We start from the raw sequence: 16,516 nt of genomic DNA on the forward strand, positions 1-16,516 counted from the left end.
GAGTATATGGGTCTGGGTTCAGATCTACCCTTTCCACCAAGCGGTCATGTGACAGTGAACAGGTGACCTCTTCACAGGCTCCTCTCAACCCAAAGGAGATGGCCACCAAAAACTACATCTCCCTTCTACACTCTCAGACACCAACACTGTACCACACACCAGAAATAAGAGCAAACTGCTATACATTATAGCACCCCTGGATTATTTACAATGTATTTTCTGAGTAGTAAAATAATATGTTTTGTTTGTCCTGATTCTCCCAAGCTCAATTCTACTCTCTTACCCTGCTGGTAATTGTGATGGGTTTTATTCCAATTCTGGTGAGGTCAAGCAAACTATATTTCATAGTATTAAAAAATGTTCTTTGGGGGACTTAAAGTTAATGTGAGAGGGAAAAATACAGATTAAAGCTTTGTCTCTGATTAGTTTCCCTGAAGATATGTAGATTGTATCTTTTCAATGGAGATAAATTGTAATTTAAAGAAATGTTGTCATAATGTGCTGTGAAATAAACTCAGAAATAGGTTTCCTATCCAATGTCTGACAGATTAGTTCCTCTGCTTGCTAACTGAATTTGGGACTCAGCTTCTATTCACTGCTCTGGTTGTTATTTTCAAATTGTCACTTGAGCTATATGGTGCTTCTAGGATTTATTTTCCTTCCCACACCATGATAAGCACTTTCTGCCATCTCAATGGAAACTCACAGTGAGGAAGTGACTGCCAAGGGCCCACTTTCCCAGTACTCACAGCAGCAGGTGTAAAGCACTCAACTACAACAAAGTAATGCCCAATGAGGATTAATCCTTAAAGTTATCTAATGGTGTCACTTTAAATCAAATAAGGCGGTAACATTGTTTCAGATTTTAGTTTCTCTCCACTGAACAAATAGACCTGAAAATAAAACCATTCTCTAGATTTGCAAAGATAACATGAAATTTCTCCAAATCTACAATCAATAATTCTCCCACTTTGCCCAGTAAAAATGAATGCATTTATTTATGCCGATGATAACTGGATCCCTAGCATCTGATTTTATTTATTACACTATTTCATTGCAGTAAACCATTTGTTATCTCTCCTTTACACTTATAATAAAGGGTGACAATATTTATCAAAAAACTCATTATTATGTGAGATAAAAAGCTAAAATTGGATTTTCAAAATAAAAATAGCAATCAAGCAAAATCTCATTTTAAAATAAATAGATGTTTCCACTCTGACAGGGCCACTGAATGCTGATGAGTTCTCAGTGGTACAGGATAAGGTTGTACTGCTAAGTGGATTACCAAAAAAGCACTCTTGTTTTTCATCAGTCTTGGCATGACAGTACAAGTATTTGAATTAAAATTACTTTCTAACTTCAGTTTGGGGCAATGTGAAGCCTAACTTTGATAAATATCATTGCCAATAAACATATTCCCAGAAGGGTGTATTTATTGACATTTCAAACCCACCAGATTATTAAAGATGTGAAGACCTGCTTTCAAATTTAGGTATTTGCTTTAAGTCATTAAAATATGATTTTAAAATAGCTCATGTGCTGTGACAGAATTATATTTGCCTAGGACTCCTTGGTTCCATTTTTACCTTAGAGTCATGTTATGATAAGCTCCTATCACAAGAATACTGGGGCTAAGCAAGATCCAACTCCAAAGCCCATTTTGCAATAACATAAGATGCGTATGTGATTCAGACCAACTGTCAGAATTATTCAATAAGTAAATGGAAGTAGCTGAGGCCAAAGTACTTTTAAGATATAGATAATGGATTTAAATCCTGACTCTGCCTCTATCTGGTGTGACACTGCAGCAAATCTTGGGACTCTGAACTCCTGAAATAAAGAATTTTTTAAATTATTTAATGGAGATTTAGACTAAGACCAATTTTAATAGATGTATACATTTTAAACATAATAATTAACAATATTTACTTATGTTGACTTAACCAAATAAAATTATTATTTGGCTATTGTCCAAATAATACAGTGATTATCCTGGCTTCTTCTTTTAAAATTTTATGTTATTTTATTGTAATATACAGAGGGGTTACAGTTACTTACATAAGGTAATGAGTATATTTCTTGTCAAACAGTGTTACCCCCTCCCTCATTTTCTCCCACTTTCTCTCCTCTATATCTCCCTTCCCCACCCAAGTTGTAAAGTTCATTTCCAGCATAGTGTCTTGTGAGTTGCTTCCGTCTCGCTGTTGCTTTGGTTCACCCTTTGTCCTTTGTATCACCATTTTGTTATTCCCCGTCCCTTCACCAAATCAGATAAATGTATATAAAGGACACAGGTAACAAAATAAAAAACAGTGACAAGAGAGGATAAACCAAAGAAAAAAAAACAAAAGGAAAAAGAAATAACTTCACACAATATATTAATTTTTTAAAAACCCTCTTGTTTCCATATCTTGGAGTTCATTTTGATTAGCATCCTTTTACATGGTCATATATACATAGCTACTGAGCTATTGTGATCCTCTTCTAGGACTATCCTAGACATATACTAATTATTACAAATGAGGAAGACCATGGAGCTTCTATGTTTCTTTGGATCTGGCTTGCTTCACTTAGTATTATTGTTTCCAAATCTTTGCATTTCCTAATGAATGGAGAGATGTCATTCTTTCTGATGGAAGTATAGAATTCCATTGTGTATATAGACGACATTTTCTTGATCCATTCATCTACTGAGGGGCATCTGGGTTGGTTCCATATCTTTATATATGGTAAATATTGTTGCAATTAACATAGTTGTGCTGGTAGCTTTTTGTGACTTTGGGTTCATTTAGGTAAATCCCCAGGAGTGGGATTGCTGTTCATAAGAGAGCTCTACATTTAGTCTTATGAGGAACCTCCATACTGTTTTCCAGAGTGGTTGAAGCTGCTTACATTCCCACCAACACTGTAGTAGCATTTCCTTTTGGCCACATCCCTGCCAGCATCTGTTATTACTTGTTTTCTTTATAATGTTCATTCAAACTGGGGTAAGGCAAAATCTCAATGTAGTTTTGATTTGCATTTCTTGTATGGCCAGAGATGTTGAGCATTTCTTCATGTATCTATTGGCTATTCTTATTTCTTCTCCAGAGAATTCTTGTTTGGGTTTTTGTTTTGTTTTTTGTTTTTACTGTTCTCTCTTTTTAATTTATTTTATTTTTTGTTTTTTTTTTGTTTTTTATTATTAATAAATTCTTTTATTGTGAAAATACCATACAAAGGGGTTACAATTACATGAGCAAGGTGATGAGTACATTTCTTGTCAAGCATTGCTGCCTCCTCCTTTATTTCCCCTTACCATCCCTGCTCTCCCATCCCCCCCACCCTGCCAAAGTTGTAAAGTTCACTTTTCAACATAGCATATTGTACATTTCATTGTTGAATGGGTTTACCTGTATCCCTATTTAACAATTTGTTTTTTCCATTCTCCTCCCCAAATTATACCAACATCAAATACAATGAAAGCAGGGGTTATACCGTGGGGGAGGGACATACAAAGCAACAAAAAAAATCACCTTATAAGTATGTTAGAAACAATAGCAAGAAAGAAAATCCATTTGAGTCCTTATCTTGGGATTCGTTTCGCCTAACATCAACTTATCTGACCTTTTCTGCTTGTCTCAGACATATACTAGTTATTGCAATTAAAGGAAACCATGGGACCTATGTTTCTTTTATTTATTTATTATTTGTTTTTATTGTGAGAATACCATACAGAGGAGTTACAATTACATGAGCAAGATAACGAGTACATTTCTTATCAAGCATTGTTGCCTCCTCGTTGTTTCCCCTTCCCATTTCTTCCCAAGGGACCTATGTTTCTTTAGGCCTGGCTTACTTCACTTAATATAATGGATCAAGAAAATGTGGTATATATACTCAATGGAATTCTATACCTCCATCCGAAAGAATGACTTAGCCCCATTTGTTAGGAAATGGAAAGACTTGGAAAAAATTATATTAAGTGATGTTTTGGTTTTTTGTCAGTCATAGGGCTTGAACTCTGGGCCTGGGTGCTGTCCATGAGCTCTTCAGCTCAAGTCTAGCACTCTACCTCTTGAGCCACAACACCACTTGTGATTTTCTAGTAGTTGATTGGAGATAAGAGTCTCATGGACTTTCCTGTCTAGGCTGGCTTTGAACATGATCCTCATATGTCAGTCTCCTGAGTAGCTAGGATTGCAGGCATGAGCCACCAGTGCCAAGCTTGTTTTGTTATATTTTTTAATTTTATTTTATTGTAAAGATGATGTACAGAGGGGTTCCAATTACATAAGTAATGAGTATATTTCTTGTCAAACATTCTTACTTCCTCCTTTGTTTTTCTCCCACTTCCCCTCCCCCTGAGTCCCTACTGCCCAAGTTGTACAGTTCATTTCCAATATAGTGTCTTGTGATTAATACTCTTGCACTGGCTCACCTTTTGTCCTCTTTAGCCCACTTATTAATGGGATGGTTGTTTCTCTGAGGATTTGTTACTGGGGGGCATTAATATTTTGAGTTCTATATATTTGTCTTGCATATATTTGTCTTGTACAGCTAGTGTTTTGTCTGTTGTACATCTAGTGAAGTTCTTCTCCTAATCTGTGGGATTTCTATTTATCTTACTAGCTATGTCCTTTGCCATGCAGAATCTCTGCAGTTTAATGCAATGACATTTATCCAGCCTTTCTTTGAGTTGTATTTCTGGATCTTCATGTAGGAAGTTTAGAATTCTTCCAAGGAACCTAGTGTATTCCTATCCCTTTGTGTATTATTTTCAGGGTATCTGCTCTTACTTCAGGGTCTATGATCCATTTGGAGTTGATTCTGGTGCAGGGTTATATATGAGGACCTAAATTCAGTTTTATACACACACACACACACACACACACACACATAATTCTACCAGCACCATTAGTTGAAGAGGCTGTCTTTCATCCATCTAATGATTTGGGCTTCCTTATGATAGATAAGGTAGCCATAGGTCTGTGTATCCCAGCTTCTTGGGAAGCATATATAGAAGGACTACTGTTGAAGACCAAATCTGAAAAATAGCTAACACAGAAAGGGCTAGAGGCATGACTTCAGTGATAAAGTGATTGCATATCAAGTACAAGACACTGAGTTCAAAGTGCAGTTTCACAAAAAAAGGTAGGGTCATTACTGATTTTAAAAGCAATGTAGTTATAGATAACCAATATGGTTAATGGTAAGTTAACTTTACAGGGTACAACTCGTCTTTGGGGAGGAGTATTTATTTTCACAATCACATATGCAGTCATCCCTCCCTTATTCACTTATTGCATCTTCACTATATCATGGGGTTTTTAAAACACATATATCTAATTCTCTATCACAGAGTTTTCTCTATATCACAGAACTTTGTGGTGTGTCTATTTACATAATATTTATGATTTAAATTATTTTGCCTTATAACTTTTAAACAATATAAAATGTTAGTTCAAACATATAAAAGAATATTAAATCAAATAAAATACAGTATGTATTGCATCAGCAGATGAATACCACACTGTACACAGTGGAAATGCAGCTTGCCACTACCACTTGCACAAGTTTTCCAATGTGAGCTGGTACACAGTGCACTATTGGCTGATAAAATGGAAGGCGACCAACCACAGCTCTGTGTTTTGTATCCTGGGAGCTGATTGGCTCAGTGACTGTAGCATCAATCTATTTGCTCTCCAGCAATGTCCAACAGGTTCAGCATCTCTACTGGTCCATTTCACATTGATATCTGATGACTGCACATAATGTTGCTCTGCAGTGGTGTTTTTGTGAAATTTTCATAAATGTTTGAATTTATTCCAAACACCATGATGCCACTTAAATGTTCTGTTCCTTCTAAGGCTCCTGGCAGTGAACCCAATCACCAGAGGAAGATGCTTACCATCAAAGTAAAGTGGAACTTGACATGATAAAGGAAGGCAAAAGCTACATGGCTGTAGGCACCATTACAGGATCGATGAATCTATTGCTCACTACATAAAGAAAGACAAGAAGAATATTAGGTCTATGGCAATGATGACTTTTAACAAGAATGCAAAAAGGGTGGTCACTTCCTGCACAAAGGCTATTGTGAGGATGGCATACGCATTGGCCCTGTGGATAAATGACTGCAGGAAGAAGAATATCTCACTGGATACCAACACTGTCTAGGCAAAAGCCAAGATACTTTATGACAGTATTGCAGAATATAGACATTCACAATGATGATGAGAATGAAGATAAGGACAACACAGAAGCAGGATCATTGAATGCTTTTACCACGACACCTCCCATTCAGGACTGGTTTGACAAATTTCAAAGATACTTTGAGGCTCAAAAGCATTTCTCTGCATGGAGAAGCTATGGATAAAGCCACAGCTAAGGAGTATGTGGATGAACATGTTCAAATCCTTCATCAAGGAAGGAGGCTATAAGCCTGAACATGTTTTTAACATGGATGAGAAAAAAGTAAAGACGGGGATGAGGAACAAGACACACTATAGGTTGAAGAGGAGGAGGTTAGCCTAACACTCTTATCATCTTGCAACCATGGTCAAAATGGCGGAAGAACTTCAGCGAGTAGCTAAAGAATGCTTCATTCGTTGCACTTCTTAAATACAATCAAGAGGAACCTTATTTGTAAGAAAAAGCAGTGCCAGCAACTCCCCATAACTATGTTCATCACTCAGATGAAGAGATCAGATATGCCTACCTACACCTTTGGCAAAAATCAAAGTTACGGCCCAGGGCTAAGAAACTGCACCACCTGATGAAGCGCCTGAGGAAGTGGTACCTTCAGAAGAGCTGTAATACTTTTCTTGGCTTTGCAGTACATTCATCTCATCATCATGACCTTCATCACCATCAGTACTGCACAGCTACATAATTCAATATAATTCATGATCTTCATCATTCAAGTTGTATTATATTTCACTGGTGAGTACCCATATAGAATTTTATAAATTATTAAAACTACATAGACTTAAGAGTGTAAAAAGTATTTAAAAGCATATGAAGTGTTTATAGGAGTGTGGGAAAGGTTTCATAGAGAGTGGGAAAGGCTTATAGGAGAGTAGAAAGAGTTTATAAAGCCTTAAAATATATGTAAATAATAAAATAAATATACCACTGTTAACTCCAAAGATTTTCACTTATCACAGGGGTAATGTAACTCCTGCAATAGGTGAGAGATCACTGTGGTTTCTATTATTGCTCATATGCAATATGTATATCTGCAGTAAATATGAATGTCCTGATGAATAGCTGCAATGCAATTGATGTCCAATATCTATCCATCACCCTGGCTAAATTTCTTTATAAGTGTGTCCTTACATAATAAACAAGACCTTCATGTTCTATCTGACAGCTTGATTAACAACCCTACAATCAAACCCTTTTTCACCGGAAGGGAAGGGTGAATACTGTGTCAGCAGTTCTGCTGTTTCCACTCAAGCTAGAACTATCAACCAAAGAAGCTAGGGGAGGGCTTGCTGTTGTGATGAGGGACTTGAAAAGCTTTGGTATTCATCTCTGCAGGGGCAGTCACAGTGTTTGGACAACTCAGAAACTCCTACAAAAAATTAACATCTTCTGGGTATCCGCTTTCCAGTGATGTTTACTGAGCACCTGCTAGAGATAAGGGAACTTGCAGCCTTGCATTGAGGGCCTCCAGGCTGAGTGGGTGAGCAGAGAAGGGTAGGCTTCATACAAGCAGTATTCATAGCCAAGCACAAAGAGAGCAGCCAGAACCTCCAGGGCAGGAAAAAGACAAGGTTCTTAAAAGACTCCAAGGAAGGAGACACATATTACCTAGCCAGAAAAATGACCAGCCAGAATCTACACATCTAGCTACTTACTTACTGGGGCTTGGAGCTATAGACTCAGCTGGAAAACACTGGAGAATGCCTTAGTTCTTAATGCTATAAACTGGTGGGTGGTTTAAGCAACAGACATGTTTTTCTCACAGTTCTAGAGGGTAGAATTCCATCAAAGTGCTGGTTCATTCTTTCCTCAGAGATAACTTGCTTTCTGGCTTACATGTGCCCTCACAAATCTTTTTATTATTATTATTTTTTTATTGTGAAAATACTGTACAGAGGGGTTACAATTACATGGGCAAGATAGTGAGTACATTTCTTATCAAGCATTGTAGCCTCCTCCTTTGTTTACCCTTCCCATCCCTTCCCATCCTCCTTCTCCCCCCACACCCAATCCTCCCCCACCAAGTTGTAAAGTTCGTTTTCGACATGACAACTTGTACTTCTCATTGTTGCAACAGGTCCACCTGTATCCTTATTTAAACGACTTGTTTTTCCCCTTCCCCTCCACAAATTATACCGACATCAAATACAGTGAAAGCAGGGGTTATACTGTGGGGGAGGGACATACAAAGCAACAAAGAATTAATCTTATAATTGCATTAGAAACAAATGCATGAAAGAAAAAAAATACATTTAAAATACATATCTTAGGGTTCATTTTCCTAACATCACCTTATCTGATCTTTTCTGCTTGACTCAGACATATATTAGATATTGCAAATAAGGGAAATCATGGGACCTATGTTTTTTGGGCTTGGCTTACTTCACTTAATATAATTTTTTCCAAGTCTTTCCATTTCCTAACAAATGGGGCAATGTCATTCTTTCTGATGGAGGCATAGAATTCCATTGTGTATATATACCACATTTTCTTGATCCATTCATCTACTGAAGGGCATCTGGGTTGGTTCCAGATCTTAGCTATGGTAAATAATGCTGCAATAAACATAGTTGTGCTGGTAGCTTTAGTGTGGTCTTGTTTGTAAACATTTGGGTAAATGCCCAAAAGTGGGATTGTTGGGTCATAGGGGAGCTCTATGTGGAGTCTTCTGAGGAACCTCCATACTACTTTCCAAAGAGTTTGAACAAGTTTACACTCCCACCAACAATGAAGTAATGTTCCCTTCTATCCACATCCCCTCCAGCATCTGTTGTTATCAGAGTTCTTGATTTTTGCCATTCTAACTGGGGTGAGGTGGTATCTCAATGTTGTTTTGATTTGCATTTCTTTTATGGCTAGGGAGGTTGAGCATTTCTTCATGTGTCTATTGGCCATCCTTCTTTCTTCTTCAGAGAAGTTTCTCTTTAAGTCATTAGCCTACTTATTTATTGGGCAGCTGTTTCTTTGAGGATTTGTTGTTGGGGGATTTAATTTTTTGAGCTCCAAGTATATTTTAGATATGAAACCCTTGTCCGTCGAATGGCTAGTGAAAATCTTCTCCCAATCCTTGGGCTTTCTATTGATCTTGCTAGCTATGTCCTTTGCCATGCAGAAGCTCTGCAACTTTATGCAATCCCATTTGTCCAACCTTTCTTTGATTTGTTGTGTTTCCAGGTCTCTATAAAGAAAATTTTGGCCTGTGCCACGGAGACCTAGGGTTTCTCCTATTCCATCCTGTAATGTTTTCAGAGTGTCTGCTTTGACTCTGAGGTCTTTGATCCATTTGGAGTTAATTCTGGTGCAGGGTGATATATAAGGATCTAGCTTTAGTTTTCTACAAGTAGTTAACCAATTTTACCAGCATCATTTGCTGAAGAGGCTGTCTTTCTTCCAGTCTATTTTTTTAGCTCCTTTATCAAAGATTAGATGGCTATAGGTCTTTAGTTCATTTCTGGGTTTTCAATTCTATTCCATTAGTCCTGAGGTCTGTTCTTGTGTCAGTACCAAGCTGTTTTTATTACTATGGCTTTATAGTAGAGTTTGAAATTTGGTATTGATATTCCTCCAGCAGTGTTCTTTCCGTTGAGGAGTGTTTTTGCTATTCGGGGTCTTTTATTGTTCCATATGAATTTTTGGATTGCCTCTTCTATTTCCTTGAAGAATGAGGTTGGAATTTTGATAGGTATCACATTGAATTTGTAGATAGCCTTGGGAAGTATTGCCATTTTCACGATGTTAATCTTTCCAATCCAGGAGAATGGGAGTTTTTCCCATTTTCTAAGTTCTGTTTTGATTTCCTTTTTCAAGTTTTTAAAGTTTTCATCATAGAGGTCCTTCATTTCTTTGGTTAAGTTAATTCCTAGGTATTTTATTTTTTGGGGGGCTATTACAAATGGAGTTGCTTTCCTAATTTTAGCCACACTTTTCTCATTGTTGGCATACAGAAAAGCCATTGATTTTCGGGGGTTAATTTTATACCCTGCTACGTTGCTAAAGTTTTGAATCAGCTTGAGTAATTTGGGAGTAGAGTCTATGGGATTCTTTAAATACAAGATCATGTCATCTGCAAAGAGGGAGAGTTTTATTTCTTCTTTCCCTATTTGGATCCCCTTTATGTCTGCATCTTGTCTTATTGCTGGAGCTAGGCATTCTAATACTAGGTTGAAGAGAAGTGGAGAGAGTGGACATCCTTGTCTTGTTCCTGAGTAAAGAGGAAATGGCTTTAATTTTTCACCATTAAGTATAATGCTGGCTGTAGGTTTGCCATATACAGCGTTTATTGTATTGAGGAATGTTCCATGGATTCCTAATTTTTCCAAAACCTTCATCATAAAGGGGTGTTGGATCTTGTTGAATGCTTTTTCTGCATCTATTAAGATAACCATGGCTCACAAATCTTATAAGGGCTTTAATCCTTCCTTAACCTAATTATCTCACAAAGGCCTCTCCTCCAAATATATCATACTGGATTAGGATTCAACATATAAATTGGGGGGGAGGGGTATGTACACATTCAGTTTATAACAGAGAATCCAAGCAAAATCCCTCCAGTGCTAGTTTCCTCCATCACTGGGCACTCAGTTGCCTGAGAATGTTGTAACCAAACACTCTGCAGACTCAAAACTTGGATTGGATCAGAAGAGAAATACAAAGAACAGGTGCCTAAGAGTAGCAACAAGATTTACGCAGGAGGGATCTCAGAGGGCAAAATTTCCCAAAGGCCTAGCTTTCCTTGCTTTTACTGCATGTCAGTAATCCATAGGTAAGTACTACTAAGGTGTTGACAGAAGACAAATGGTTACATTCTTACCTTGGGTCTAACAGATTAACTCTCAGTAGTAAATGTGGCTGTTTCTCATTCCCTGTATTCCTCTTAGTGGGCCTCTCAAGATAGACAAAGGACCCTCTCAGGATGACCTGCATGGCCTCTCAAGGTGCAACCTGAGGCAGAACTATCCTATACCCTTCTAAAAATGAATAGGATGTTTTGAAAGAAGGTCCCATTGGGGACCAGACAATAAATAATGTAAATTTTAAGAAACATTCTCATCATTCAAATAAAACGTTAGGGCTTTCACCTGAACTGCGTTCCAAACAGAGGCTACCTAGAGGTTCTGGAATCCTAGTGCTTCACCTGTGAGAGTCCCAGACTCTCTTTAGCCTAGATCCAAACAACTTGGGTTGAAAAGAAGAAAATCCCATTCAATCGCCCCACTTCATTCTCACTTACTTTAAAACACGTTCTTCAAAAGGCATTTTTTTTTTTATTTTGACAAATTATTTCTGTTACTGCTATCAGTTGGCTTCTGACCAATTATGCTGTTAAAGATGCAGACTGATTGAATTTAAGTAAATCATAAAGCCAATTTCATCATTTCTAGGCAAACAACCAAGATATCCCTAGGAAACTGCAAAGTACACTTCAGTTGGTGACAACGCTACTCAATCTGGCCTTTTTATTGTGTGTTGCTTACTAAAGCAGATAGAAAAGCTGAAAGCCTCTGCCTCAAGAAGGCTGAACTCCTCCTCACAGACAAAAGCTGCCTTCTCTTTTCCTGCCCACGTTGGGACACCATTGACCAAAAATACCAGGCAATCAATACCAGATTGTCTCCACAGCTCTGGAGACAATTCTAGGAAGAAGCCAGGGTAGGTATCTAGGAACGCTGAAGCTGTTGGTGAAGCAGATTCTATCCCTTTCATCTTAAGTTAAGAGGTATTTTCTGGATATTTTTACCCAAGTTACCAGCAAGTCTTGTAACATTGAGAGTTCATGACCAAACTAACCATTCAATAACTCTCAGAGAAGTGTCTGAACTCTGACCACAGGGCAACTCTCACTTAGACTTTTTGGACTCCTTCTACCTGGTGCTACCTACTACTACTTTTGCTTACATCTCTATGGAACCTGCAGTGGGAATCAGAAGCCAGTCTTGAAAATGATCAACAGAAACCATCTCCCAACTCTATTTCTATAGAAACAGATGGAAGATCAGTGGAAATAAGGTAATTTTTTTTAGTGAGATAAACCTTTTTTTTCCTTTTTTTATTGTGAAAATACCATATAGAGGGGTTACAATTACATGGGCAAGATAATGAGTACATTTCTTATCAAGCATTGTTGCTCCTCCTTTGTTTCCCCTTCCCATCCATTCCCATCTCCAACCCCCCACCCCCAACCCCCCTCAGCCCCCGGCAAAATTGTAAAGTTCGTTTTTCGACATAGCGACTTGTATATCTCATTGTTGCAATGGGTCCGCCTGTATCCCTATTTAAACGATTTGTTTTTTGCCCTTCCCCTCCACAAATTATACCAACATCAAATACAGTGAAAACAGGGGTTATACCATGGAGGAGGGACATACAAAGCAACAAAGAAATCATCTTATAAATATGTTAGAAACAATCGCATGAAAGAAAAAACATTTGAATACTTATCTTGGGGTTCATGTCACCTAACATCAACTTATCTGACCTTTTCTGCTTAATTCTATTTACCCAGTTTTTCATAGAGCTGGAATCCGAAAATATACATTGCTCATAAATACAAAAGCAGCAATGTTCTCTTGAAATATTACAGGATACAAAACAGTAAGAATCCGAACCATATAAGAAGTCAGTGAAAGTAAGACAATGTTGTCTCAGTAGCAGTCACAACAGGCTGAGGGTAGAACATTCCATACTCACAGCATTTCTTTTAGACACCAACTTTTTTACTAGCCTTGCCATCATATTATGATGGTTTTCACTGCGGAAAGTAAAATTTCCTAGAAACTAAACTCTGTGGTGGAAGCTTTTTAATGAAAGGATCAAGTGTGGGAAGAAAAGAATTCCCCAAGCCAATAACTCTCCAAAGCTAACTATTCCCCAGGAAAAAAACCGAGATGTCTCAGTTGTTCAGCAGGATTGGTGTCATCCGTGATGGACAGCCATCAAGTCATAGAATGTAACTGTCAGACCCACTGCTTTCCGCTAGTTGAAGTACTGTTGAACATACTAAAGGGAAACTTCCATAATATTATTGTGAAATAATGTTGGACCAAGACCCAAAAATAGAAAACCATGGAAAGAGAACCTGGATTTGCAGGCTGAAATTGTAACAAATCACAGCACTTTAAGTCTAAAATAGACTAGTGTCATGACAGCTGGCATATTCATATAGATGGCATTTCTGCTTAAGTAGATAGAAGAGGTGGAGGATTTAAGAAGGGATTCAGACTGTGGAACAGATAGGAATAGTTCACCCACCATCTCCACAGCCTCATGGTAATAGCTATGAATGGAAACTAACTCTTTAGTAGACACATACTCGGTGTAGCTCATGTGTTTGCTGTAATACCTCATGTGTTTCATATAATCGACTCCTGGTGTTATCGTCTTTGAGTTGCAGAGAAGGGACCTGAGACTCTCAGTCATCCAGTCGGGAACCAGGGACTGTACTAGAACTGAGTCTTTTCTGATTCCTGACAAAGCTTTCCAGGCCCTCACATGGGCTGCTTGAAATAGTCACCACCACCATATCCCAAAAGCTGGATGCCAGTGGTAGAGCACTTGCCTTGAGCTGAAGAGCTGAAGGACAGCATCCAGGCCCAGAGTTCAAGCCCCACGAACAACAACAACAACAAAAAGCTGGATGCCCTCCAAGAGAGAAAGCCAAATTCCTCAGGGGTAGGTGAAGCCAAGGCCTATAGAAATGACTGGGAGGACAAGTGTTCCCATAGAAAGTACCAGGCAAAAAAGTGCTTTGGATAAAGGATAAATTACACTGACGAGAAGCAAATTTTTGAAAAGAGAGAAAATTATATACAGACAAAGCAAACTATAATTTTTTCATATTTACAGCAACTCACAAAACCAAGGTTTTGAATTTTGGAGTGAGGGAGTAGTACTGAGGATTGAAATCAGGGCCTCACACTTGCTAGAGAGATACTACTACTTCACCTATGCCTTCAGCTTCTTTGGGGGTTGGTTATTTTTTAGTTAGGTCTTACTTTATATGCCCTGCTGGCCTATGCTACCATTCTCCTGCTTGTGCTTCCCTAGGTGACTGGAGATGACAGGTGCATACCAATGCACCCAGACATCAGTTGTGATAGAGTCTCTTGAACTAATGCCCAGACTAGCCTCCAACCACAGTCATCAGATCTCTGTCACCCAAGTAGCTAGGATTAAAGTCTTTCTTTTAAAATTAACAATAGTCAAGAATGGAAGGCTTTAAATCAACCTTATAATGAAAGTGTGGAGAGCAATTTGGGAAGTAGCTATAAATATGTCAAAAGGGTCAACACCTCTGGAAAGCAGTAACTTCCTCAAAAAACTAAACATAAGCCAGATGCCAGCAATTCATACCTGTAATCTCAGGAGGCTGAGATCTGTGGATCACAGTTTGAAGCCAACCCCAGGCAGGAAAGTCCATGAGACTCTTACTTCCAATTAACCACTAAAAAACTGTTAGTGGCACTGTAACTCAAAGTGGTAGAGCAGTAGTCTTGAGCAAAAAAGCTCAGAGACAGAGCCCATGCCCTGAGTTCAAGCCCCATGATCACCACCACCACCAACAACAACAACAAAAACCCTACATATTGAACTACCCTATGATCCATCGATTCTACTTATCCAAAAGATTACAAACCAGGATACAATAAAGCCACCAGCATTATTCACCATATTGAATGTATGGAATCAGCTCATATGCTCCTCAATGAATGTGTATATAGACACAATAACATTTTACTCATCCATTAGACATGGACAGACTTGGAAAAAATTATGTTAACTGAAATAAGTCAGGTTCAGAGAGACAAAGTTTGCATGTTTTCCTTCATATGTGAAAGCTAGAATTAGCTTATAGACTTATAAGTAAATACATTCAGTAGTATGCAAGTTTATATAAATGTATTAACTGAAATATGGTAGATTCAAGGGAGAACTGAAATAGCGTAATTCCTTAGGAAGGCAAAATTAAGGTGAACAGAATGAAGACAAGAAATGAGTTCTTGAAAGGAATACAGTAGGATCATGGTTAAAGGGGAAGACCAATGAAGAAGAGAATGCAGTCAAGAATTCAATGTATATCACACAAAATTTTAAAAAGTGAAGGAAGGGGTGAGTACTGGAGGGATGAGTGACAATATTGAAAGGGATGACATTGATCAAAATGCATTGTATTCATAAGCTGCTTTGTTACATGGCAACTCCTTAGTACACTACTTAAACTAAAATTTTAATAAAGTAATTAAGATTCAGATACACAAAGGAGAAAATGTTCTTAAGTTTAAAACAGCAAGATGGGCTGGGAAGGTGGCTCAGTGGTAGAGTGCTTACCTTACATGCATGAAGCCCTGGGTTCAATTCCTCAGCACCACATAAGCAGAAAAAGCCAGAAGTGGCTCTGTGTCTCAAGTGGTAGAGTGCTAGCCTTGAACTGAAGAGCTGAGGGACAGCGCCCAGGCCCAGAGTTCAGGCCCCATGATTGACAAAAATAAAGTGAGATAGCAGTAATATCACGAAGTACCACAACCTACCAGTACCACAGTATACAGACTCACACCATTTTAAGGCAAACTAAAGAAAACAAGTCAGGTATATGTGCCACTGCATTTCCAGCACACCCTATAGTAGAAAAAATAACTGAATTAAAACATAAGAAAATGCACAAATTGGCCAGCATCATTATCCCTTCACAAGAAATCAGAAAGTAAGGTAATAGGAAGGAATTGTTGTGACACAAAGAAAAGCTTCAAGGACATGAACAGAAAGATGTTCTAAAGGCAGCATTAGTAAGGGTATACATGGCTGTAGTCCAGGGGAACTGTCTCCCTTAAATACATAAAAAGAACATCTGAAACTAAGCAAATCATTTGGAAAGCAGAACATTGGAATCAGAGTAACAGAATATCTCATAATTTTGGCTGCCTGTATTCAGTTAGGGCAAATGAACCACAGTTGGTGTGGTATAACAAGACATATAAGAATTCATTCTAGGAGCTAGGAAAGTGGCTCAGTGGTAGAGCGCTTGCCTTGCATGCTCAAGGCCTTGGGTTCGATTCCTCAGCACCACATGAGCAAAAAGAAAAAAGACGGAAGTGGAGCTGTGGCTCAAGTGGTAGAGCGCTAGCCTTGAGCTAAAGAGCTAAGGAACAGCGCCCAGGCCCAGAGTTCAGACCCCACGACCGGACCCCCCCCCCCCCCAAAAAAAAAAGAATTCATTCTCTAACCCTTACCACAGCACTGATGCAATGTTTTTCCTTCCACATCAAAAACACTGAAAGCAATGAAAAATTAGTGGTGAAAATGGTAGCATGATCAATGATATGGTTGCATT

The 16,516-nt window shown here is 38.3% G+C and overlaps 1 protein-coding gene across 1 annotated transcript in view; it reads right to left on the reverse strand.

Annotated features, from left to right (window-relative positions):
• Positions 1 to 16,516, reverse strand: part of Cacna2d3 (calcium voltage-gated channel auxiliary subunit alpha2delta 3) — a 927,251-nt gene that overhangs the window by 849,768 nt on the left and 60,967 nt on the right. The gene's annotated exons all lie outside the window — the stretch shown is intronic.

The sequence above is a fragment of the Dipodomys spectabilis genome, unplaced genomic scaffold (genome assembly GCF_019054845.1).
Source record: "Dipodomys spectabilis isolate Male_0828 unplaced genomic scaffold, ASM1905484v1 ptg000054l, whole genome shotgun sequence".
NCBI classification, from domain to species: domain Eukaryota; kingdom Metazoa; phylum Chordata; class Mammalia; order Rodentia; family Heteromyidae; genus Dipodomys; species Dipodomys spectabilis.